Source organism: Triticum aestivum, chromosome 3A (assembly GCF_018294505.1).
Source record: "Triticum aestivum cultivar Chinese Spring chromosome 3A, IWGSC CS RefSeq v2.1, whole genome shotgun sequence".
Classification (NCBI taxonomy): domain Eukaryota; kingdom Viridiplantae; phylum Streptophyta; class Magnoliopsida; order Poales; family Poaceae; genus Triticum; species Triticum aestivum.
The window spans coordinates 101,320,925-101,347,847 of record NC_057800.1 but is presented as its reverse complement, the minus strand read 5'-3'; the positions used below and the strand labels follow the sequence as shown (position 1 = coordinate 101,347,847).

General features: G+C 45.4%; 1 pseudogene; it reads left to right on the top strand.

The window, feature by feature from the left end:
- Positions 1 to 355: 355 nt before the first annotated feature.
- LOC123056827 (UDP-glycosyltransferase 73D1-like) lies at positions 356 to 25,353 on the top strand (annotated as a pseudogene).
- The last annotated feature ends 1,570 nt before the right edge of the window (positions 25,354 to 26,923 follow it).

Genomic DNA, 26,923 nt, shown 5'->3' with positions numbered 1-26,923 from the left:
GAACCATATGTTGCAAGATCCGCATCTCGAGCAACCAAAAGTCAGGATACCGATTGTGGCATGCAACATCACAGGCAGGCATAATTCAACTGGCTATAGATCTCAAGCCTGGAAGGCGGTTGCAGGGGTTGATCTGAGCCACCCATTGCTCAATCCGACCACCCGGACACCGCCTTTCCCACTCTTTCCCATGGTTCAGAACCGAAGAAGCTTCATCCACGAGTTCATGACTGATGTGTCAGCATGTGCGGCTATCATCGGGTGCTATATGTACACTACAGTTACCATTGCGTTGCTTCCAACAGATTGTGGTGTCTTCAAGGTGCCACTTCCGCTGCCACGGCCAATTCTGGCCATGACCTTCCCCCGTAGCGGCGATGGATGGAGCAGCTCAACAATGGCGCACTTCTTGCCGGTGTCGTTGTTGGCGCAGGGCCACACCATCCCCATGACTGACATGGTGCCCCTGCTGCCAGAGCATGGGGCGCAGGTCAGCTCCATCACCACGCCGGTGAACGTCTCCAGCTTGGCAGGATTTGCAGCCGACGTGAAGGCAGTGGGCCTGGCGATTCAGCTCGTGGAGCTCCGGTTCCCGACCGCTGAGTTCGGCCTATCGGACGGGTGCGAGAACCTCGACATGATCCATGCCACGGACCTGCTTTCGAAATTCATGAAGGCCATTGACGCACTTCGGGAGCCGCTCATGGCCCACCTTCGTGAGCAGCAGCGCTTGCGTCAGAGCTGCATCATATCTGACATGATAAACTGGTGGACAGGTGACATCGCAAGGGAGCTCGGCATCCCGAGGCTCGCCTATGTTGGCTTTTGTGGCTTCTCATCCCTCATCAGGTACAACCATGAGAGGCAAATTTTCAGTAGTAATTTTTGTACTGGACATATTTTTCCTGCTATAGTTAAGTGCTTTACTTCAACAGTAAGGGGATATTAGTGTAAATTGCTTCTCCACAGAAAAAAGAACATGAACATATAAAAGGCTACACACTAAAGGAAAAACTTAGTAGTACTACTCTATGAAACAAAAGGTGTAATTTGCATTGCATAAGGAACTACAAACAACAATTTTTTAGGCATGTTGCAAACTTGCGGTTGGTTGATGTTTGTCGAAGAAGTGCTCACCTCTATCTATTTTAAACAACTAAAACCATCTCGCGGGCACATCACTTTTCACACCAATGTATTTTTGAACATGTCAAAGATGAAAATGAGCGCGTCACGATCACAGGGTTCCCTACACCACTATAGTTGACGAAGGCTAAATCCCCTGGAGGCCTTTCCATTCCTAGCGCGCACCAAATCCAAGGCATGATCCTTGAAGAAGCGCCAAGGTCCGATGGTGAGGTCATTAACAGCTTTCATGAGCTTGAGGCATTTTACATCGAATCGTTTGAGCAGATGACAGGAAAGAAGGCCTGGACGATCGGGCCAATGTGTCTCTGCCACCGAAACACCAACACACTGGTGAAAGTGCGTTATATCGACTAGAGGGGGGTGAATAGGCGATTTTTATGGAAGTCTTCAAAACGTGGAAGTTATGAAGACAAACGATAGAAATAAACCTATTACCCTGCAGCGGAAGGTAGACTACACTAGGCAAGCCATAGTCGTGTATTCAATAGAGTGAAAGCACAATGACTAATATCAACAATGTAGTAAGGATCAGGTAGGAAGATATTGTGAAGCCACACAGAACACGCAGTCACTCAGTGAAGACAAAAGATAGTGCGAACATACAATGACTTCACAAGGGGTAACAGTAAGTAAAGGGAAGGGAAGATGAAACCAGTGACTCGCTGAAGACAATGATTTGTTGGACCAGTTCCAGTTGCTGTGACAACTGTACGTCTGGTTAGGGCGGCTAGGTATTTAAACCTTAGGACACATAGGCCCGGACACCCAGTCCTGAACACGCAGCTCAGGACACCCAGTCCTCACCGTATTCCCCTTGAGCTAAGGTCACACAGACCTCGCCCAATCACTCTGGTAAGTCTTCAAGGTAGACTCCCAAACCTTCACAGACTTCGTCACCGGCAATCCACAATGTCTCTTGGATGCTCAGAACGCGACGCCTAACCGGCTGGAGGATGCACAGTCCTCAAGTGTAATAAGTCTTCAGATCACACAGACAAGAAGACTTAAGTGATGCCTAATTATCTTTGGCTCTGGGTGGTTAGGGCTTTATCCTCGCAAGGAATTCTCTCTCAAAGGCTTCGAGGTGGGTTGCTCTCAAACGACAAAAGCCGTACTCTGAATCTGAGCAGCCAGCCGTTTATGGTTGTAGGGGGTGGGCTATTTATAGCCACTTGGCAACCCGACCTGATTTGTCCGAAATGACCCTGGGTCACTAAGGAACTGACACGTGTTCCAACGGTCAGATTTCAAACTCACACGGCAACTTTACTTGGGCTACAAGCAAAGCTGACTTGTCCGACTCTGGACAAGATTCGCTCTCATAGTCTTCACTCGAAGACATAGGTTTTGGTTAGGCATCACTTCAGTCATTCTGACTGGTTCTCTTGGACCCCACTTAACAGTACGGTGGTTCCTATGATTCAACACAAAAGAAAGAGAACTACGAAAGATCTAAGTCTTCGAGCTCCATAGGCTTCATGTGGTGTCTTCTCTTGTCATAGTCTTCAATGTGAATATCTTCATATACCACCTTTGACTTTAATGTCTTCATACATTTTTAGGGGTCATCTTTGGTAGGAAAACCGAATCAATGAGGGACTTCTACCTGTGTTATCCTGCAATTCTCACAAACACATTAGTCCCTCAACTAGGTTTGTCGTCAATACTCCAAAACCAATTAGGGGTGGCACTAGATGCACTTACAATCTCCCCCTTTTTTGTGATTGATGACAAACTAGTTGAAGTTTTCAACAGGGAATATAATCTGTGAAATGGTAAAGGATAAGGAATTGTCTTCATAAGTTGCAAGGGCTCCCCCTGAAGATGTGCATATAAGTAATTTGCTTTTGGAATGCAAATGCACATGGCAGGTTGTACTTGTGGAGATCCACTTCAACTTATGATGACAATCCACTATGCATGTGAAAGTATATGAAGATAATGACATGCATAATGGAAAATGGACGTCTGTAGAATGATCTAAGTGCGGAATTTATCGTGGCACGTGCGGAATTTATCATCGCAAAACAAGGTGGCAGATAAGTAGCGGACGACCATCAAGTTTAAGTGTTACAACTCAAAGAACCAAATGTAGCAAAACGAGAGTTGTAAGCACGAAGCAAAATATAAAGCACCCGCCCATATGGACCCGCTTGAAGACTATCAACCTCATATGCTTCTCCCCCTTTTGTCAGTAAGGACCAAAAAGGTTCGAAGACATAGAGCATCTACTCGTTCCCATGAGGAGTAGGTGAAGCAGCAGGGTCGTTGGTGGTGTTTGGCGGTGCTGAAGAGCTTGGAGCAGAGTTGAAGCGTGCTGAAGGAGGTGGCGGTGAAGTAGCATCGTCTTCATCCTCGATCACTCCGGCAGTCACAGTTGCAGCAGAGGAAGAGAACTCAGAGTCTTCAAGGGATGGAGTTCGTCGCAGCACAGCCCTTCGAGGAGGTGTGGAGTCAAACTTGAATCGCTCAGTGAAGCCATCCTCTTGAAGATCATCTTCAGAACACATCAGCGTTAGCCCTTTTCATGTGCGGCGAGAGGTTTCATGGGCAACAAAAGCATTCTTGGTGGCAAGATTGCGAATGCGATTAACATCCACCAAGAGGCTTTGCATCTGACGCTTCAGCCAGTCATGATGCCTATCCTGTTTCTGATGAAGAGCCACAAGAAGCTCTCGGTCGTTGAGAACACGAGTGCGCTTCTTGGGTCGTGGAGCAGTTGTACTATCAGTGGCTTTAGTGAGAGTAGGATGTGGTGCACGTGTAGTGCCAGCCAAAGGATACACACGAGTGACTGCTTCAACTCCTTCAATGTTCTGAGAGAAACTCTGATGCTCTGCATTCTGAAGACTTAGAGGTTCCTTCGGAGGCTCAGGATAGATGGCTTTAATAGACATATCCACATCAGGCAGAAAAATCCGATGATTGCGAGCAGATGGCTGATATGAGATAGCGGAGTGAAGTTTGATCAGCCGCATTACCCATGGGGCGTAGAACTTCAAGCCAAACAGATCAGAGCCTGATGCAGCAAGTTGGCGAATGAAGAAGTCCTGTGCATTGAAGCATTTTCCATGAAGAATATAGAAGACCAAAGTCTTCATTGCACCCTCAAGCTTGGCATGTGGAGAGTGCCTTTGATTGGCCAGAGAGTTCGCCTGATGATGTGATAAATGGTTCTTGGCAGATACTCAAGGTCTTCAACGAAGAACTCCGTGGGATAAGCAGCATCTTGGGGCAATGGCTTCATCATACTGAGCATCTGACTCATATTAGGTTCAGTCTTCTGAAAGATGCTCTCAATAGGTTCACTATGAAGCAAAAGCCATGCTCGTAGAGATCGCCAGGAGTGGGCAAACCAGTGAGCTCAATGATGTCAAAGGCTTTGGCTTCGTGATGAACGTTTCCTGTCATCCACTCCAGGACCCAAGTCTTCGGATCTCTGCTATACCCGCGGATATGAAGTGTGGCATAGAATTGGAGCAGCAACTCTTCATTCCAATGCTCTTGATCAGTGACGAACGGCAGCAATCCAACTTCTTTGAAGCAGTCCAGAGCTTCTTCCAGACAGGGTAGACCAGTTATAGCTTCAATGTCAATACGCTTGTGGGGGAAGATGCGACCTTGATTGTATAGAATGCAGGAGTAATAGCTTCGCTGCGGATAGCTCCAGAACCTATCAGATGATATCCTTTCCCTTGAGTAGGGGTTCCTGGAGCTATTGAAGAATGTGTTATCTGCTCTGAAGCCATTGATATTGAAGGAGTCAGGTGCTGATGCAGGACCTGGGAACCTTGGCAATCTTGGGATTGGCTTCTGTACCTGAGGCCTGTGCTCAACATGATAGTCGAACTGGGGACCGGCAGCAGACTCAGGAACAGAAGTGGCGGGATCAGTGGCTTCGCTGACTTCTGATGCTTTTGTTGGGGAGGGCTCCACATTAGCTTCAGCCATGACAGCGTCAGTGGCTTCATTGGTGGTGGTGGCAGCCGCAAGATTTTCAATCACGTTCTCCTCGTGAACTGCTTCTGGGTGGGACAGGGGAGTGTCAACTTGTGGGGCTTCTTCTTCATCAGCTGATGCAGCCGGAATGTCTTCAGCAGCTTTAGCTTCAGACTCAGAGACTGGAGGCCTTGATCCTTTGCGAAGCCTGCGTAACGCTGGTGATGCTTGTGGAGTTGGAGTTGGCTGGGCCTCAAAGTCATCTTCCTCTTGTGGGCGATCAGCCCATGAAGCATCCTGAGCGATTGGCGTCAGAGAACGACCAATGCTGATGAGTTCGCTGTTCTTGAGCTGAGGAAGGACTGCACCAGCTTCTACATGGTCATGGTGACCAATGTCTTCAGCAGCGATGGGATCAGCTGCTGGAAAGTCTTCAGCTTCATGAGCCTCTGTGAAAGCAGGCTCATGGATAGTTAGTTGGCGTTCAGCGTCAGGACGAACCATAGAAATGGGTTCAACAATCAAAGGCTCTGTGGGAGCAGCCCGATCTTTTTTGGTCTTCCTCTTCTTCTTGGAGGGGGCAGTAGGAGAGGCTTCAGAATGTTTCCTCTTCCTGGCTTCAGCCTCAGCACTCCTCGTCTTCTTGAGCTCTGAAGCGGTTGACCGGCTTTTTGGCTTCGAGCCAGTCATTCTAGTTGGGAAGACAATGGAATCTGCTTCCTGCCTTGGTGCGTCGGGTTCAGCCGTAGCGGGCTTCTTCTTCTTCTTTGCGGCCATCCTGGGGTCGATGCCAGGACGCCCAAGGGCCTTGCGCTTCTCAGCCTCATTGTAGGCTTGCACACATCTGTCAGCCAGAACCTTCATGCGCTCACGCGAACCCTGAGCTTCTGCACGTTTCTTTAGAAAGGCTTCCTTGAGCTCGTGCATCATAATCTTGAAGTTCTTCACTTCTTGCACGCTGAGCTTGGCCATATGCTTCTTGAACTGAGCCTTTTCATAGTCAATCTTTTGCTTCAGTTCAACAATGCGCTGGGCGACAGCTAGCTCTGAAGCAATGGCGCCTTGGAAGGCGACACTGAGGCCAATGGGTAGTTGCAGATCTTCAAAGCTGATGTTTGGCGTGTCAAACCACTTGTCAATGAAGTTGTGGATGATGGTTACATCAAAGAGAGGCAGATCATTGAAAATTTCTGCTTCTTCTTTGCTCTTGATGAGTTGCTCAAGAGCGTCATCTGCAAGATCTTCATCACTTGACAGATCAATGGCATCATTGCGCAGAATGGCAGCAGCTGTTAGCTCTTGGCCGGTGTGTGGCAGAGGCATCTTGACCTTCTGGGGCTTGGAGATGCGTGATAAATCTTCGGACTGCACACTGTCTTCAGGAGGTGCAGTTGCCAGTGGCTTCGCCCGTGAGATTTTTGGTGAAGGGGCAGGCTTTGAAGCTTTAGGCTTCTTCAACTTCTTTGTCTTCGGCGCTGCAGGCGCTTCATCTGATTCAGCGTCAGCTGCAGGCTCATTCACTGCAGTCCCTTGAACCAAGATATGGGTGATGAGGCCTTCAAGGTTGTAGAAAGGACCGATGACATTGGGTTCTGCATCTCGTGTGCCATCAGCCCTTGGAGCTGAGGGACCAGGGTTGAAGTCTAGTCCCAATGTCTTCTTGTTTTGCTTCGCTGAGTTCTGGGCAAACTGGAAGTTGCGCTTGAACAGATTGTCGTCACGACACCATAGTAGTGACGATGGGTGTGCATCAGCAGGCTGTGGCCCATGGACCATGCAGGGATAGAAGCCTTGTGCAATGGCTTCATCTCTGGACCTGGGTAGAAGATTCTTGTATAGGATGTCTCCCCACGGTCTCTTGATGGCATTTTTCTCAGCATATTCCTGGGTTACAAATCGGTATTTGAACCATTGTTCTGCCCAATATCTTCGAATCCATTGGATTCGGGTCTTGCGCTGATTGTAATCCTCTTCAGGATCTGTCTTGTACAGTTCTGAGAGGTCATCTGGCAGATCTCTGGATGTTTCTCCATGACGCTTTCTGCCACCCTTCCTTGCTGATTTCTCTGAAGCCATAAACTTTAAACTGAAAGGCTTCAACACGTTCAAAGGCTTCAAAGGTTTTCGCTTGCTGGACAAACAGGAACTGGCTTCGGGAGAATTTATGTGATGCTGTAAGAATTCTGCAAATGAATGCAGACTATGAGAACCAAAGGATTCTCCCACGGACATGTACCTGTGACAGCATTAAGGTGCGAGGGAAGGGGAAGAGGTCATATGCATTCTCAGAAGATTTTGAAGATAAATCAGTTTAGAAGACATTGACCTCATCGTGCGAAGACATTCACTCATAGATAAGGAGTTGGTTCCAGATTTGTACGAATCCACAGATCAGTACAAGTGAGGAATCTAACTACTTTGTGAAGCATAAGTGAATATACTAGGCATGTTATGAGATGCAGTATGAGAGAGATCTAACTTGTGTGAATAGAAACTGCTTGTGGTAGAAAGTGACAAAGCCATAGGATCAACGGTGCTGTAAAAAGGAAGTTTTATTTACCACACTAAGAACTGCTAGACGGAGTGGAAGATGAGGCCGAGCAGTTCGATCTTCCGTGCCCTAACTTGGCGACGGAGGACACCTACGGCGACGGCGGAGAGGACGATGTCCGCGGTCGGCGTGAAGACGGCGTCGGAGAGGTTGCGGCAGCGAAGCGCTTCGTCGCCGGCGTCGTCGAGGGCTAGCGGTGGCGCTAGGGTTCGTGCGAGAGTGGAAGAAGAGATAATGACCGCTGTGAAGTGTGTATTTATAGGTACAGGGGCGGCACTGCGTTATTACACAGGTGCCCCTGGCGATTCGCATCTGAGGAACACGTGGCCATTATGCGGAATTTTGGGGTTTGTTCCACGTCCCACGCACGCCTGGATTGTCGGGTGGTCGTTCCTACTTCTCCGGGTTTCATGTGGAGGAATGAGCATTGAAAACGGACTTAATGGTTGTCTCTGTATCTTCTGCTGACAAGGACGCAGAGAAGACATTCGACAGTTTCAATAGAATGCATATGATTTGGAGAGATAGAATTTGAGATAGAAAGCATAGAGAGGTTAGGGTCCGATCACATTCACTTAGTTCAAAAGATTCAACAAGAAGACATAGCTATAAGTGAATGTTGTAGAGGACAGAACACTAGTATATATATATCTATAATCAACATAGTGAAGATAATCATGAAGATATGTTGAGATTGAAGCCAAACCAAATGTGAAGACATAGCAATGTAACGCCATGAGTGAAACACTTCAAATAGAACATTTGGTGGTGGCGTTACCCACCGTATAGGAAGTATTAGACCCAGACACGGCGCACAATTATCGTGGCGCTCCGAAGTCAAATTCCACATTAATGTATTCACACTTAGAATGTATGTCTTCATTGATTGAAGATATACTTTACTTCGTGTGTTGCACATCTAAGTCATCAATATGCATAAGGGTTAGGATGTGTGCCTGATCACAGGACATTTGAGGATTCCAGGATATTTAGCTCACACCGTAACTTGCAAAATCTCTTCTCATCCAAGGGCTTGGTGAAGATATCTGCCAATTGCTCTTCAGTGTTGACGTGTATGATATCAATATCTTCCTTCACAACATGATCTCTGAGAAAGTGATGACGAATTTCAATGTGCTTTGTCTTCGAGTGCTGAACTGGGTTGTTGGCAATCTTGATGGCGCTTTCGTTGTCGCAGTAAAGTGGCACTTGCTTCAGATGAATGCCATAGTCCTTGAGTGTTTGCTTCATCCACAGAAGCTGAGCGCAGCAAGATCCAGCAGCAATGTATTCAGATTCAGCAGTGGAGAGAGATACACAGTTCTGCTTCTTTGAAGACCAACATACAAGTGATCGTCCCAGAAAGTGACATGTGCCTGATGTAGACTTGCGATCAACTTTGTCACCAGCATAATCAGCATCCGAGAATCCAACCAGATCAAACTCTGAGCCCTTTGGATACCATAATCCTAGAGTTGGGGTGTGAGCCAAATATCGAAGAATTCGCTTCACAGCTAAGTGATGCGACTCCTTTGGTGCCGCTTGAAATCGAGCACACATGCAAACACTAAGCATAATATCTGGCCTAGATGCACATAGATAAAGTAAAGAACCAATCATGGAGCGGTATACCTTTTGATCGAACTCTTTACCATTGTCGTCGGGACCCAGATGATGTTTGGCTGGCATTGGTGTCGTGAAGCCTTTGCAGTCTTGCATACCAAACTTCTTCAGGCAATCTTTGAGATACTTCTCTTGAGATATGAAGATGCTGTTGCGTTGTTGTCGTATTTGAAGACCGAGGAAGAACTTCAGCTCTCCCATCATAGACATCTGATATTGCTCTTGCATCATATATCCAAACTCTTCACTGTACTTCTGATTGGTGCAGCCGAAGATAATGTCATCCACATATATTTGGCACACAAACAGTTCACCATCATATGTCTTCGTGAAGAGAGTGGGGTCTAGGGAACCAGGTATGAAGCCTTTGCTCTTCAGGAAGTATTTGAGTGTGTCATACCAGGCCCGAGGGGCTTGTTTGAGGCCATACAGTGCCTTGTTGAGCTTGTATACCATGTCAGGATGTTTTGGATCTTCAAAGCCAGGCGGTTGTGCAACATACACTTCTTCTTCAATCTTGCCATTGAGAAAAGCACTCTTCACATCCATTTGATATAGAAGTATGTTATGATGATTTGCATAGGCCAGCAGTATGCGTATGGCTTCAAGTCTAGCCACAGGAGCAAATGTTTCATCGAAGTCAATGCCTTCCACTTGAGTATATCCTTGAGCAACGAGACGAGCTTTGTTTCTGACAACTTGACCATGCTCATCTTGCTTGTTGCGGTATATCCATTTGGTGCCTATTATATTGTGCTTCCGTGGATCAGGACGCTTAACCAGTTCCCATACATTATTCAGCTCAAACTGTTGAAGCTCTTCTTGCATAGCTTGAATCCATTCAGGTTCCATGAAGGCTTCTTCAACTTTCTTGGGTTCTGTTATTGAGACGAATGCGAAGTGCCCACAGAAATTTGCTAGCTGAGTTGCCCTTGAACGAGTGAGTGGACCGGGTGCATTGATGCTATCAATTATTCTTTCAATCTGCACTTCATTGGCAACGCGAGGATGTACAGGGCGAAGATTTTGCTCTTGCTGATCATTGTCGTTGTTAGAAGGAATGTCTTCAGGCTGAGCATTGTCTTCATGTTGATCAGGTGCTGAGATGATAAGTTCTTCTTCAGGATGAGCTTCAGAAGGTATAATTTCTCCAGTTCCCATTAGCTTGATTGATTCACTGGATGGAACTTCATCTAGCACATTTGGCAGTTGCTCTCTTTGTGAACCGTTGGTCTCATCGAACCGCACATCCACTGTTTCAACCACTTTGTAATGAAAGAGATTGAAGACTCTGTAGGAGTGCGAATCCTTTCCATATCCAAGCATAAAACCCTCATGTGCTTTTGGTGCAAACTTTGAGGTGTGATGTGGGTCCTTGATCCAGCACCTGGCGCCAAATACTCTGAAGTAACTGACATTTGGCTTCTTGCCAGTAAGGAGCTCATAAGATGTCTTGTTCAGAAGCTTGTGAAGATAAACACGATTGATTGTATGGCATGCAGTATCAATGGCTTCAGGCCAGAATTTTCTTGGAGTCTTGTATTCATCTAGCATCGTTCTGGCCATCTCAATGAGTGTTCTGTTCTTGCGTTCGACGACGCCATTCTGCTGTGGCGTGTACGGGGCCGAGAATTCATGTGTGATGCCCAAGGTATCAAGATATGTATCAAGGCCAGTGTTCTTGAATTCAGTGCCATTGTCACTTCTGATGTGCTTTATCTTGGCGCCATAATTGTTCATAGCTCGATTGGCGAAGCGTCTGAAGACATCCTGCACTTCAGTCTTGTAAAGGATTATGTGCACCCAAGTATATCTAGAATAATCATCAACAATGACAAAGCCATAGAGACAAGCAGTAGTAGTAAGAGTTGAGTAATGAGTGGGACCGAAAAGATCCATGTGAAGCAGTTCGAAGGGTCGAGTAGTGGTCATGATTGTCTTCGAGGGATGTTTGGCCCTCGTCATCTTTCCTGCCTCACAGGCACCGCATAAGTGATCTTTCTTGAACTTGACGCCCTCGATGCCTATGACATGCTTCTTCTTTGCCAGGGTGTGGAGGTTCCTCATGCCAGCATGCCCAAGCCTCCGATGCCAGAGCCAGCATTCTGAAGCTTTTGCTAGAAGACATACGGCAAGCTGTGGTCCTGCTGAGAAATCTACCACGTACAAATCATCTTTTCGATACCCTTCAAATACTAGAGACTTGTCAGATTCCATTAGTACAAGGCAACGATATTTTCCAAATATTACGATCATGTTCAAATCGCAAAGCATTGAGACAGACATTAAGTTGAAGCCAAGGGATTCAACAAGCATGACTTTATCCATGTGTTGATCCCTTGAGATTGCAACTCTACCTAGACCCAATACCTTACTTTTACCAGTGTCAGCAAATGTGATGTGGCTCTTGTCGGATGGACGTAAGGTTGAGTCCATAAGAAGGCTTCTTTTGCCAGTCATGTGATTTGTACACCCACTATCAATAATCCATTCTGAAGACGCTGGTGTCGTACCCTACAGTGCAGTTAGGGGGATAGGCTTCACCAAGAGCATTGTGAAGCAAAAACATTTGACGAACCAGTGGGTTATGAAAGCTTAGATCCAGATTAGGACTAATAGGGAGAGTAGCAAGCGATTCAGGAACGAAGTACATAGTAAGACCATTCGGGCATTTGATCTTGCGCCCTACAAGATGTTTAAGGTCCCCAGCAATAGCGTCAGACGATTTTGGTTTTCTGCTGGAGACCTTTCCCTGCAAAAGAGAGTTAAGCTTTCTTAGCCACCCACATCTTCAAGGGTGGCTTAGAAGCAATAAGTCTAAGTGCAGCATCTGAGAATTTTGGCTTTGGAGCCCTAGCAAACAGTCTTGCAGGCAGACAATAGTACTCATAAGAATAAGCAGAATAGTTCTTGGTCTTATGAACATGGCGGTTTGATGAACCGCTCTCATATTCATATGCCTGAGTATGGTTTCCCTGCAAAACATTTGCGTTAGTGCGACTCAGGTGAGTCCTCTGTCCGTATGAAGCCTTTGGACCGTATGAAGCCTTTGGTCTGAGGTTTGTCTTCTTCACGTGAGGTGTCATGATGACATTCACAGGAAGATTCTCCAGACACCTTTTCGGAACCCAGATTTTCTTCATAGGCGGTCCATTCCTGCAGTTAGTACCAATGTACCTGGCAAACACTTCACCATTCTGATTCTTAAACAGTTTATAGTTTGCATCAAGGATTCATCAATGATAATGGGGTTAGCACAAGTGAAGCCAGATAGATTGGATGGATCTGCTGAAGGTTCCTTTGCAGCAACCCACATGGTTTTGGGGTACTGCTCAGGTTTCTAGTAAGAGCCATCAGCATTCATTTTCCTTACGAACCCAACACCCTCTTTCCTCGGGTTTCGGTTCAGAATCTGCTTTTTGAGGACATCACATAGTGTCTGATGCCCTTTAAGACTTTTGTACATCCCTGTTTCAAGCAATGTCTTCAACCTAGCATTCTCATCAGCAATAGCGGTGGTATCCTCAGCAGAGGGGTTAGTTACCACATCAACAGTTGAAGATATTGCAACAGCAGTAGCAGTAGAACATTCAGCAACAGAAGTAGCATTATCACGCTCAATGCATTTAAGACATGGTGGTTCAAATCCTTCCTGAGCGGAACTGATCTGTTTGGCGCGAAGTGACTCGCTTTCCTTTTGAAGATCTTCATGAGCCGCTCTCAATTTCTCAAGATCTTGCTTCCTTTGAAGATAATCATAGGAAAGCTTTTCATGAGTTGTTGAGAGAGTTTCATGACGACTTTCAAGTTCCTGATACTTAACGTGAAGATTTTTTATGTCTTCAATTAAGGATTCAGATCGAGTCATTTCAGCACCTAACAGATCATCGCTTCTGTCTAACAGTTTTTGAATATGTTCCATAGCTTTCTGTTGTTCAGTTGCAATTTTAGCAAGTGTTTTGTAGCTGGGTTTTGAACCACAATCAGAGTCATCGTCACTAGATGTTTGATAGTGAGTAGTGCGTGTGTTTACCTTGGCACCGCGTGCCATGAAGCAGTAGGTAGAAGCGGAGTAGTCCTTGTCATTTGCATCGGTGTCGGTGATGAAGTCATTGTCTTCAGTGTTGAAGATGGACTTGGCAACGTATGCTGTAGCCAGACTTGCGACGCCTGAATCGGACTCCTCCTCAGACTCCACCTCCGCCTCCTCAGAAGCGGACTCCTCCTCTGAATCCATTTCCTTGCCAACAAACGCACGTGCCTTGCCAGATGAGCTCTTCTTGTGTGATGAAGACTTTGAGGAAGACTTGGAAGAAGACTTTGAGTATTTCTTCTTCTTCTTGTCGTCAGAGTCATATTCCTTGCTCTTCTTCTTCTTTTTGTTCTCATTGTCCCACTGTGGACACTCAGAGATGAAGTGGCCAGGTTTCTTGCACTTGTGACATGTTTTCTTCTTGTAGTCGTGAGCAGAAGCTTCATCATTCCTTGAGCTTGATCGGGAAGACTTTCTGAAACCTTTCTTCTTGGTGAATTTTTGGAACTTCTTCACAAGCATAGCAAGTTCCCTTCCAATGTCTTCAGGATCATCAGAACTGCTGTCAGATTCTTCTTCAGATGAGGAGACAGCTTTTGCCTTCAAGGCACGAGTTCGCCCATAGTTTGGACCGTAGATATCTCTTTTCTCAGAAAGCTGAAACTCATGTGTGTTGAGCCTCTCAAGTATGTCAGACGGATCGAGTGTCTTGAAATCAGGACGTTCTTGAATCATCAGGGCTAGGGTGTCAAACGAACTATCAAGTGATCTCAGTAGTGTCTTGAAGACTTCATGTTTGGTGATCTCAGTAGCGCCGAGGGCTTGAAGCTCATTTGTGATGTCAGTGAGTCGGTCAAATGTGAGCTGGACATTCTCATTGTCATTTCGCTTGAAGCGGTTGAAGAGGTTGCAAAGGACACTGATTCTCTGATCTCTCTGGGTTGAGACGCCTTCATTGACCTTGGAGAGCCAGTCCCAGACCAGCTTAGATGTTTTCAAAGCACTCACACGGCCATACTGTCCTTTGGTTAGATGACCATAGATGATATTCTTGGTAGTAGAGTCCAGTTGAACGAATTTCTTGACATCAGCAGCAGTGACACCTTCTCCAGCCTTGGGAACGCCGTTCTCGACAACATACCATAGGTCGACGTCAATGGCTTCAAGATGGCATCTTATTCTTCCAGTAGGGATATTCGGTTCCATCGAAGACGGGGCATGCAGCGGAGACTTTAATTATCCCTGCAGTCGACATAGCTAAAACTCCAAGTGGTTAAACCGAATCACACAGAACAAGGGAGCACCTTGCTCTGATACCAATTGAAAGTGCGTTATATCGACTAGAGGGGGGTGAATAGACGATTTTTATGAAAGTCTTCAAAACGTGGAAGTTATGAAGACAAACGATAGAAATAAACCTATTACCCTGCAGTAGAAGGTAGACTACACTAGGCAAGCCATAGTCGAGTATTCAATAGAGTGAAAGCACAATGACTAATAGCAGCAATGTAGTAAGGATCAGGTAGGAAGATATTGTGAAGCCACACAGAACACGCAGTCACTCAGTGAAGACAAAAGATAGTGCAAACATACAATGACTTCACAAGGAGTAACAGTAAGTAAAGGGAAGGGAAGATGAAACCAGTGACTCGCTGAAGACAATGATTTGTTGGACCAGTTCCAGTTGCTGTGACAACTGTACATCTGGTTAGGGCGGCTAGGTATTTAAACCTTAGGACACACAGTCCCGGACACCCAGTCCTGAACATGCAGCTCAGGACTGTTGGGTTTCGTAGTAATTTCAAAAAATTTCCTACGCACACGCAAGATCATGTGATGCATAGCAACTAGAGGGGAGAGTGTTGTCCACGTACCCACGCAGACTGACTGCGGAAGCGTTGACACAACGTAGAGGAAGTAGTCGTACGTCTTCACGATCCAACCGATCAAGCACCGAAACTATGGCACCTCCGAGTTCGAGCACACGTTCAGCTCGATGACGATCCCCGGACTCCGATCCAGCAAAGTGTCGGGGAAGAGTTCCGTCAGCACGACGGCGTGGTGACGATCTTGATGTACTACAGCAGCAGGGCTTCGCCTAAACTCCGCTACAGTATTATCGAGGACTATGGTGGCTGGGACGCCGCACACGGCTAAGGAATAGATCACGTGGATCAACTTGTGTGTTCTAGGGTGCCTCTGCCTCAGTATATAAAGGAATAGAGGGGGGAGGCTGGCCGGCCAAGGTGTGGCGCCCAGGAGAGTCCTACTCCTCTGGGAGTAGGATTCCCCCCCCCCCAATCCTAGTTGGAATAGGATTCGCGGAGGGGGAAAAGAGAGAGAGGGGCCGGCCCTCTCCTAGTCCTAATAGGACTAGGGAAGGGGGACGCACGCAGCCCATGTAGGGCTGCCTCTTCTCTTTTCCACTAAGGCCCATCATGGCCCATTTAGCTCCCGGGGGGTTCCGGTAACCTTCCCGGTACTCCGGTAAAATCCTGATTTCACCCGGAACACTTCCGATATCCAAACTAGGCTTCCAATATATCAATATTTACGTCTCGACCATTTCGAGACTCCTCGTCATGTCCGTGATCACATCCGGGACTCCGAACAACCTTCGGTACATCAAAATGCATAAACTCATAATATAACTGTCATCGTAACCTTAAGCGTGCGGACTCTACGGGTTTGAGAACAATGTAGACATGACCGAGACATGTCTCCGGTAAATAACCAATAGCGGGACCTGGATGCCCATATTGGATCCCACATGCTCCACGATGATCTCATCGGATGAACCACGATGTCGAGGATTTAATCAATCCCGTACGCTATTCCCTTTGTCTATCGATATGTTACTTGCCCGAGATTCGATCGTCGGTATCCCAATACCTCATTCAATCTCGTTACTAGCAAGACACTTTACTCGTACCGTAATGCATGATCCCGTGACCAGACACTTGGTCACTCTGAGCTCATTATGATGATGCATTACCGAGTGGGCCCAGTGATACCTCTCCGTCATACGGAGTGACAAATCCCAGTCTTGATCCATGTTACCCAACAGACACTTTCGGAGATACCCGTAGTCTACCTTTATAGTCACCCAGTTACGTTGTGACGTTTGGCATACCCAAAGCACTCCTACGGTATCCGGGAGTTACACGATCTCATGGTCTAAGGAAAAGATACTTTGACATTGGAAAACTCTAGCAAACGAACTATACGATCTTGTGCTATGTTTAGGATTGGGTCTTGTCCATCACATCATTCTCCCAATGATGTGATCTCGTTATCAATGACATCCAGTGTCCATAGTCAGGAAACCATGACTATCTGTTGATCAACGAGCTAGTCAACTAGAGGCTCACTAGGGACATGTTGGTGTCTCTTATTCACACATGTATTACGATTTCCGGATAACACAATTATAGCATGAATAAAGACAATTATCATGAACAAGGAAATATAATAATAATGCTTTTATTATTGCCTCTAGGGAATATTTCCAGCAGTCTCCCACTTGCACTAGAGTCAATAATCTAGTTACATTGTGGTGAATCGAACACCCATGGAATTCTGGTGTTGATCATGTTTTGCTCTAGGGAGAGGTTTAGTCAACGGATCTGCTATATTCAGGTCCGTATGTACTTTACAAATCTCTATGTCTCCATCTTGAACATTTTCACGAATGGAGTTGAAGCAACGCTTGATGTGCCTTGTCTTCTTGTGAAACCTGGGCTCCTTGGCAAGTGCAATAGCTCTAGTGTTGTCACAGAAGAGCTTGATTGGCCCCGACGCATTGGGTATGACTCCTAGGTCGGTGCTGAACTCCTTCACCCATATTGCTTCATGTGCTGCCTCCGAGGCTGCCATGTACTCCGCTTCACATGTAGATCCCGCCACGACGCTTTGCTTGCAACTGCACCAGCTTACTGCCCCACCATTCAAAATATACACGTATCCGGTTTGTGACTTAGAGTCATCCAGATCTGTGTCGAAGCTAGCGTCGACGTAACCCTTTACGACGAGCTCTTCGTCACCTCCATAAACGAGAAACATTTCCTTAGTCCTTTTCAGGTACTTCAGGATATTCTTGACCGCTGTCCAGTGTTCCTTGCCGGGATTACTTTGCTACCTTCCTACCAAACTTACGGCAAGGTTAACATCAGGTCTGGTACACAGCATGGCATACATAATAGAACCTATGGCTGAGGCATAGGGGATGACGCTCATCTCTTCTATATCTTCTGTCGTGGTCGGACATTGAGCTGAGCTCAATTTCACACCTTGTAACACAGGCAAGAACCCCTTCTTGGATTGATCCATATTGAACTTCTTCAATATCTTATCAAGGTATGTGCTTTGTGAAAGACCTATGAGGCGTCTCGATCTATCTCTATAGATTTTGATGCCTAATATATAAGCAGCTTCTCCAAGGTCCTTCATTGAAAAACTTTTATTCAAGTAGGCCTTGATGCTGTCCAAGAGTTCTATATCATTTCCCATCAAAAGTATGTCATCTAGATATAATATGAGAAATGCTACAGAGCTCCCACTCACTTTCTTGTAAACGCAGGCTTCTCCATAAGTCTGTGTAAACCCAAACGCTTTGATCATCTCATCAAAGCGAATGTTCCAACTCCGAGATGCTTGCACCAGCCCATAAATCGAGCGTTGGAGCTTGCACACTTTGTCAGCATTCTTAGGATCGACAAAACCTTCCGGCTGTATCATATACAATTCTTCCTTAAGGAAACCATTAAGGAATGCCGTTTTGACGTCCATTTGCCAAATTTCATAATCATAAAATGCGGCAATTGCTAACATGATTCGGACAGACTTAAGCATCGCTACGGGTGAGAAGGTCTCATCGTAGTCAACCCCTTGAACTTGCTGAAAACCTTTTGCGACAAGTCGAGCTTTGTAGACAGTAATATTACCGTCAGCGTCAGTCTTCTTCTTGAAGATCCATTTATTCTCAATTGCTTGCCGATCATCAGGCAAGTCAACCAAAGTCCATACTTTGTTCTCATACATGGATCCCATCTCAGATTTCATGGCTTCAAGCCATTTTGCGGAATCTGGGCTCACCATCGCTTCTTCATAGTTCGTAGGTTCATCATGATCTAGTAGCATGATTTCCAGAACAGGATTACCGTACCACTCTAGCGCGGATCTCACTCTGGTTGATCTATGAGGTTCAGTAGTATCTTGATCTGAAGTTTCATGATCATTATCATTAGCTTCCTCACTAACTGGTGTAGGTGTCACTGAAACAGTTTTCTGAGTTGCGCCATTTTCCGGTTCAAGAGGTAATACTTCATCAAGCTCTACTTTCCTCCCACTTACTTCTTTCGAGAGAAACTCTTTCTCCAGAAAGGACCCATTCTTGGCAACAAAGATCTTGCCTTCGGATCTGAGGTAGAAGGTGTACCCAATAGTTTCTTTTGGGTATCATATGAAGACGCATTTTTCCGACTTGGGTTCGAGCTTTTCAGGTTGAAGTTTCTTGACATAAGCATCGCATCCCCAAACTTTTAGAAACGACAGCTTAGGTTTCTTCCCAAACCATAATTCATACGGTGTCGTCTCAACGGATTTCGACGGAGCCCTATTTAAAGTGAATGCGGCAGTCTCTAAAGCATAGCCCCAAAAAGAAAGCGGTAAATTGGTAAGAGACATCATAGATCGCACCATATCTAACAGGGTGCGATTACGACGTTCAGACACACCATTACGCTGAGGTGTTCCAGGCGGCGTGAGTTGTGAAACTATTCCACATTTTCTTAAGTGTGCCCCAAACTCGTGACTCAAGTATTCTCCTCCACGATCTAATCGTAAAACTTGATTTTCCTGTCATGTTGATTTTCAACCTCACTCTGAAATTCCTTGAACTTTTCAAAGGTTTCAGACTTGTGTTTCATTAAGTAGATATACCCATACCTACTTAAATCATCAGTGAGGGTGAGAACATAACGATAGCCACCGCGAGCCTCAACACTCATTGGACCGCACACATCAGTATGTATGATTCCCAATAAGTCGGTTGCTCGCTCCATTGTTCCTGAGAACGGAGTCTTGGTCATTTTACCCATAAGGCATGGTTCGCATGTGTCAAATGATTCATAATCAAGAGACTCTAAAAGTCCATCATCATGGCGCTTCTTCATGCGTTTGACACCTATGTGACCAAGGCGGCAGTGCCACAGGTATGTGGGACTATCATTATCAACCTTACTTCTTTTGGTACTCACATTATGAACATGTGTAGCATCACGTTCGAGATTCAACAAGAATAGACCACTCTTCAAGGGTGCATGACCATAAAAGATATTACTCATATAAATAGAACAACCATTATTCTCTGATTTAAATGAATAACCGTCTCGCATCAAACAAGATCCAGATATAATGTTCATGCTTAACGCTGGCACCAAATAACAATTATTTAGGTCTAATACTAATCCCGAAGGTAGATGTAGAGGTAGCATGCCGACTGCGATCACATCGACTTTGGAACCGTTTCCCACGCGCATCGTCACCTCGTCCTTAACCAATCTTCGCTTGATCCGTAGTCCCTGTTTCGAGTTGCAAATATTAGCAACAGAACCAGTATCAAATACCCAGGTGCTACTGTGAGCATTAGTAAGGTACGCATCAATAACATGTATATCACATATACCTTTGTTCACCTTGCCATCCTTCTTATCCGCCAAATACTTGGGGCAGTTCCGCTTCCAGTGACCAGTCTGCTTGCAATAGAAGCACTGAGTTTCAGGCTTAGGTCCAGGTTTGGGTTTCTTCTCTTGAGTAGCAACTTGCTTGCCATTCTTTTTGAAGTTCCCCTTCTTCTTCCCTTTGCCCTTTTTCTTGAAACTAGTGGTCTTGTTGACCATCAACACTTGATGCTCCTTCTTGATTTCTACCTCCGCAGCTTTCAGCATTGCGAAGAGCTCGGGAATAGTCTTGTTCATCCCTTGCATATTATAGTTCATCACGAAGCTCTTGTAGCTTGGTGGCAGTGATTGAAGAATTCTGTCAATGACGCAATCATCTGGAAGATTAACTCCCAATTGAATCAAGTGATTATTATACCCAGACATTTTGAGTATATGCTCACTGACAGAACTGTTCTCCTCCATCTTGCAGCTATAGAACTTATTGGAGACTTCATATCTCTCAATCCGGGCATTTGCTTGAAATATTAACTTCAACTCCTGGAACATCTCATATGCTCCATGACGTTCAAAACGTCGTTGAAGTCCCGATTCTAAGCCGTAAAGCATGGCACACTGAACTATCGAGTAGTCATTAGCTTTGCTCTGCCAGACGTTCATAACATCCGGCGTTGCTCCTGCAGCAGGCCTGGCACCCAGCGGTGCTTCCAGGACGTAATTCTTCTGTGCAGCAATGAGGATAATCCTCAAGTTACGGATCCAGTTCGTGTAATTGCTACCATCATCTTTCAACTTTGCTTTCTCAAGGAACGCATTAAAATTCAACGGAACAACAGCACGAGCCATCTATCTACAATCAAACATAAACAAGCAAGATACTAATCAGGCACTAAGTTTCATGATAAATTTAAGTTCAGTTAATCAAATTAATTAAAGAACTCCCACTTAGATAGACATCCCTCTAATCCTCTAAGTGATTACGTGATCCAAATCAACTAAACCATAACCGATCATCACGTGAGATGGAGTAGTTTTCAATGGTGAACATCATTATGTTGATCATATCTACCATATGATTCACGCTCGACCTTTCGGTCTCCGTGTTCCGAGGCCATATCTGTATATGCTTGGCTCGTCAAGTATAACCTGAGTATTCCACGTGCGCAACTGTTTTGCACCTGTTGTATTTGAACGTAGAACCTATCACACCCGATCATCGCGTGGTGTCTCAGCACGAAGAACTTTCGCAATGGTGCATACTCAGGGAGAACACTTCTTGATAATTTAGTGAGAGATCATCTTATAATGCTACCGTCAATCAAAGCAAGATAAGATGCATAAAAGGATAAACATCACATGCAATCAATATAAGTGATATGATATGGCCATCATCATCTTGTGCTTGTGATCTCCATCTCCGAAGCACCGTCGTGATCACCATCGTCACCGGCGTGACACCTTGATCTCCATCGTAGCATCGTTGTCGTCTCGCCAAGCTTGTGCTTCCACGACTATCACTACCGCTTAGTAATAAAGTAAAGCATTACATCGCGATTTCATTGCATACAATAAAACGACAACCATAAGGCTCCCGCCAGTTGCCGATAACTCGGTTACAAAACATGATCATATCATACAATAAAATTCAGCATCATGTCTTGACCATATCACATCACAACATGCCCTGCAAAAACAAGTTAGACGTCCTCTACTTTGTTGTTGCAAGTTTTACGTGGCTGCTACGGGCTTAAGCAAGAACCAATCTCACCTACGCATCAAAACCACAACGATAGTTTGTCCAAATAGACTCCGTTTTTAACCTTCGCAAGGACCGGGCGTAGCCATACTTGGTTCAACTAAGTTGGGAGACAGTCGCCCGCAAGCCACCTATGTGCAAAGCACGTCGGGGGAACCGGTCTCGCGTAAGCGTACACGTAATGTTGGTCTGGATCGTCTCGTCCAACAATGCCGCCGAACCAAAGTATGACATGCCGGTAGGCAGTATGACTTATATCGCCCACAACTCACTTGTGTTCTACTCGTGCATATAACATCAGCATAAATAACCTAGGCTCGGATGCCACTGTTGGGTTTCGTAGTAATTTCAAAAAAATTCCTACGCACACGCAAGATCATGTGATGCATAGCAACGAGAGGGGAGAGTGTTGTCTACGTACCCACGCAGACTGACTGCGGAAGCGTTGACACAACATAGAGGAAGTAGTCGTACGTCTTCACGATCCAACCGATCAAGCACCGAAACTACGGCACCTCCGAGTTCGAGCACACGTTCAGCTCGATGATGATCCCCGGACTCCGATCCAGCAAAGTGTCGGGGAAGAGTTCCGTCAGCACGACGGCGTGGTGACGATCTTGATGTACTACAGCAGCAGGGCTTCGCCTAAACTCCGCTACAGTATTATCGAGGACTATGGTGGCTGGGGCGCCGCACACGGCTAAGGAGTAGATCACGTGGATCAACTTGTGTGTTCTAGGGTGCCTCTGCCTCAGTATATAAAGGACTAGAGGGGGGAGGCTGGCCGGCCAAGGTGTGGCGCACCAGGAGAGTCCTACTCCCTCTGGGAGTAGGATTCCCCCCCCCCCCAATCCTAGTTGGAATAGGATTCACGGAGGGGGAAAAGAGAGAGAGGGGGCCGGCCACCTCTCCTAGTCCTAATAGGACTAGGGGAAGGGGGAGGCACGCAGCCCATGTAGGGCTGCCTCTTCTCTTTTCCACTAAGGCCCATCATGGCCCATTTAGCTCCCGGGGGGTTCCGGTAACCTTCCCGGTACTCCGGTAAAATCCCGATTTCACCCGGAACACTTCCGATATCCAAACATAGGCTTCCAATATATCAATCTTTACGTCTCGACCATTTCGAGACTCGTCGTCATGTCTGTGATCACATCCGAGACTCCGAACAACCTTCAGTACATCAAAATGCATAAACTCATAATATAACTGTCATCGTAACCTTAAGCGTGCGGACCCTACGGGTTCGAGAACAATGTAGACATGACCGAGACATGTCTCCGGTCAATAACCAATAGCGGGACCTGGATGCCCATATTGGCTCCTACATATTCTACGAAGATCTTTATCGGTCAGACCGCATAACAACATACGTTGTTCCCTTTGTCATCGGTATGTTACTTGCCCGAGATTCGATCGTCGGTATCCAATACCTAGTTCAATCTCGTTACCGGCAAGTCTCTTTACTCGTTCTGTAATACATCATCCCGCAACTAACTCATTAGTTGCAATGCTTGCAAGGCTTATGTGATGTGCATTACCGAGAGGGCCCAGAGATACCTCTCCGACAATTGGAGTGACAAAACCTAATCTTGAAATACGCCAACCCAACATGTACCTTTGGAGACACCTGTAGTACTCCTTTATAATCACCCAGTTACGTTGTGACGTTTGGTAGTACCCAAAGTGTTCCTCCGGTAAACGGGAGTTGCATAATCTCATAGTTATAGCAACATGTATAAGTCATGAAGAAAGCAATAGCAACATAGTAAACGATCAGGTGCTAAGCTAATGGAATGGGTCATGTCAATCAGATCATTCTCTTAATGATGTGATCCCGTTAATCAAATAACAACTCATTGTTCATGGTTAGGAAACATAACCATCTTTGATTAACGAGCTAGTCAAGTAGAGGCATACTAGTGACACTTTGTTTGTCTATGTATTCACACATGTATTATGTTTCCGGTTAATACAATTCTAGCATGAATAATAAACATTTATCATGATTATAAGGAAATAAATAATAACTTTATTATTGCCTCTAGGGCATATTTCCTTCAAGGACACCCAGTCCTCACCGTATTCCCCTTGAGCTAAGGTCACACAGACCTCGCCCAATCACTCTGGTAAGTCTTCAAGGTAGACTCCCAAACCTTCACAGACTTCGTTCACCGGCAATCCACAATGTCTCTTGGATGCTCAGAACGCGACACCTAACCGGCTGGAGGATGCACAGTCCTCAAGTGTAATAAATCTTCAGATCACACAGACAAGAAGACTTAAGTGATGCTTAATTCTCTTTGGCTCTAGGTGGTTAGGGCTTTATCCTCGCAAGGAATTCTCTCTCAAAGGCTTCGAGGTGGGTTGCTCTCAAACGACAAAAGCCGTACTCTAAATCTGAGCAGCCAGCCGTTTATGGTTGTAGGGGGTGGGCTATTTATAGCCACTTGGCAACCCGACCTGATTTGTACAAAATGACCCTGGGTCACTAAGGAACTGACACGTGTTCCAACGGTCAGATTTCAAACTCACACGGCAACTTTACTTGGGCTACAAGCAAAGCTGACTTGTCCGACTCTGGACAAGATTCGCTCTCATAGTCTTCACTCGAAGACATAGGTTTTGGTTAGGCATCACTTCAGTCATTCTGACTGGACCCCACTTAACAGTACGGTGGTTCCTATGACACAACACAAAAGAAAGAGAACTACGAAAGATCTAAGTCTTCGAGCTCCATAGGCTTCATGTGGTGTCTTCTCTTGTCATAGTCTTCAATGTGAATATCTTCATATACCACCTTTGACTGCAATGTCTTCATACATTTTTAGGGGTCATCTCTGGTAGGAAAACCGAATCAATGAGGGACTTCTACCTGTGTTATCCTGCAATTCTCACAAACACATTAGTCCCTCAACTAGGTTTGTCGTCAATACTCAAAAACCAACTAGGGGTGGCACTAGATGCACTTACAACTGGCCGCAAGAGGAAACAAAGTGTCAATGGATGAGGCACATTGCTTGCAATGGCTTGATTCAATGAAGCCAGGCTCAGTGGTCTTTGTCAGCTTTGGCAGCCTTGCTTGCACTACACCTCAACAGCTTGTTGAGCTGGGACTGTGACTTGAAGCCTCGCAGAAACCGTTTATTTGGGTGATAAAAGCAGGAGCTAAGCTTCCAGAAGTCGAGGAATGGCTCGCAGATGGGTTTGAGGAGCGTGTCAAAAATAGTGGCATGATCATAAGGGGCTAGGCGCCACAAGTGATGATCCTATGGCACCAAGCCATTGGAGGATTTGTGATGCACTGTGGGTGGAACTCAATAATATAGGGCATTTGTGCAAGTGTGCCCATGATCACATGGCCGCACTTTGCGGAACAGTTTGTGAATAATAAGCTGGTGGTTGATGTGCTGAAAATCGGGGTGGAGGTTGGAGTGCAAGGAGTTACACAGTGGAGACGGTAGTAAAAACCCTAAATGATGGGGGGGCTGCGGAGAAGTTGAGGGTGAGAGCAAAAGACTACACCATTATGGCAAGGAGGGCTTTCGATGAGGAAGGTTCTTCATATAACGACACAAGGCTATTGATTCAAGAAATGGGAAAAACGGCGGATTTACATGGTTGATACAGATGGTTATAAGATATATTTTCTAGTGTGAACATAAAGGGAAAGAGCCTATAGTACAACAAGGTTGTCTTGTCCTGTTTATATGAAAAGTAGCTAAAGGGTAAAACTCAAAGAGTAGTGAGGAAAATATATTGTTCTGAATGTACTGGTTAGTGCTCCTAGCGGCCAAAATCCATCCAAATATGCGTTTTAGACTACTAAACTAAATTTCTGGATAAATGTATGTTTATCTTAGCAAGTGGAGGCACAAGGAGGTGTGAATAACTTCAAATAGACCATGCTGTAATAAAAGCACATAAACAAAATGACTGTTTCATAAGAAGTGCCGAGACTTACTGAATAATCATGAACAAGCATGGTCATCAATATTCAAAGTAGCTCAATGTGTTAAGTTCATCAAATTCAAATATTAACTAGGCTACGGGATCGAACATATGAAAGCTATAAAATAGAGGAAATAGAACAAACTTCGTTTCACTATGCACCCAAGAGTAGAGCTTCGACAGACACACTCCCACCCACATTTACTACAAAGCAATTGATAGAACATTGTTGCACCATGACCAGTGGAAGAGTTTGACAGAAATTGTTGAGGGGGAAAAGCAGAGTTGAGGGGCCAAAAGGACAAATTCTGCTTAAACTTTGATGATCTTCAAAAATTTAGCTTAACAGCTAATGATATTTCACATAATTTCTCTAGGGTTGGGGTGGCATGGCTCCCCTTGGCCCTAGTGAAGCTCCGCCCGTTTTGTGTTTCAAATTTGATATATCCATTTTAATTTTAAATAGGGATGGACATCACTTGGTAGATGGGGACAACTGACACCACCTTCGCTTGCATCTCCATGATCATTTTCTGCAGTTCTGGTGGATGACACAAAAAGATGGTGAAGATGTATAGTTGTGACGAGTACGTATGTGCAAAAGGCTTATTTTCCCCTCATCTAGGCCATTCAAATACATTTTTCTTCTGAGTTTTCTCCAAAGCTTATGGGGGGGCGCCCCCACCACCCCTGACCTCAACATAGCTCCGTCATTGCGTGTGTGCTGCGATACCGATGTACATGAACAACATGAACATGATTAGCATCTTGGTGGTCTTCTACAAGAAGGTGATACATGAGCCAACTGGAGAACTACCTCGTGGATCTACCGACGTTTGACTTATCTTTACCACTATAGTTCTTGTTTGGATATTAGGCCATTCAATGCATATAGTAGTTAACATAAATTCTCATACATTGAACAACCAACCACTGTTTGGTCTGTTTTATTACATATTCTTGTTTGGGTACAGAGAATTAACATAGTTTTTCATACATTAGGCAACCTCTATGCTCAAATCATGGCTCCATCCTACATGTTATGGCGATGATTATGAGCTTTCTGTCAGAATATATGTTACTGAAAGACTTTCCTCAATGAAACTTACTGCAAAGCCAGTGAGCGAATCATGTATGACTTGCTAGTAGAAATTATATAAGAAGACCAGGCATATTTCTTTTGACATAAACATATAAGAATCGAGTCGTGCCTCTCTCAAAATATCATTTTGGCTAAGAACACT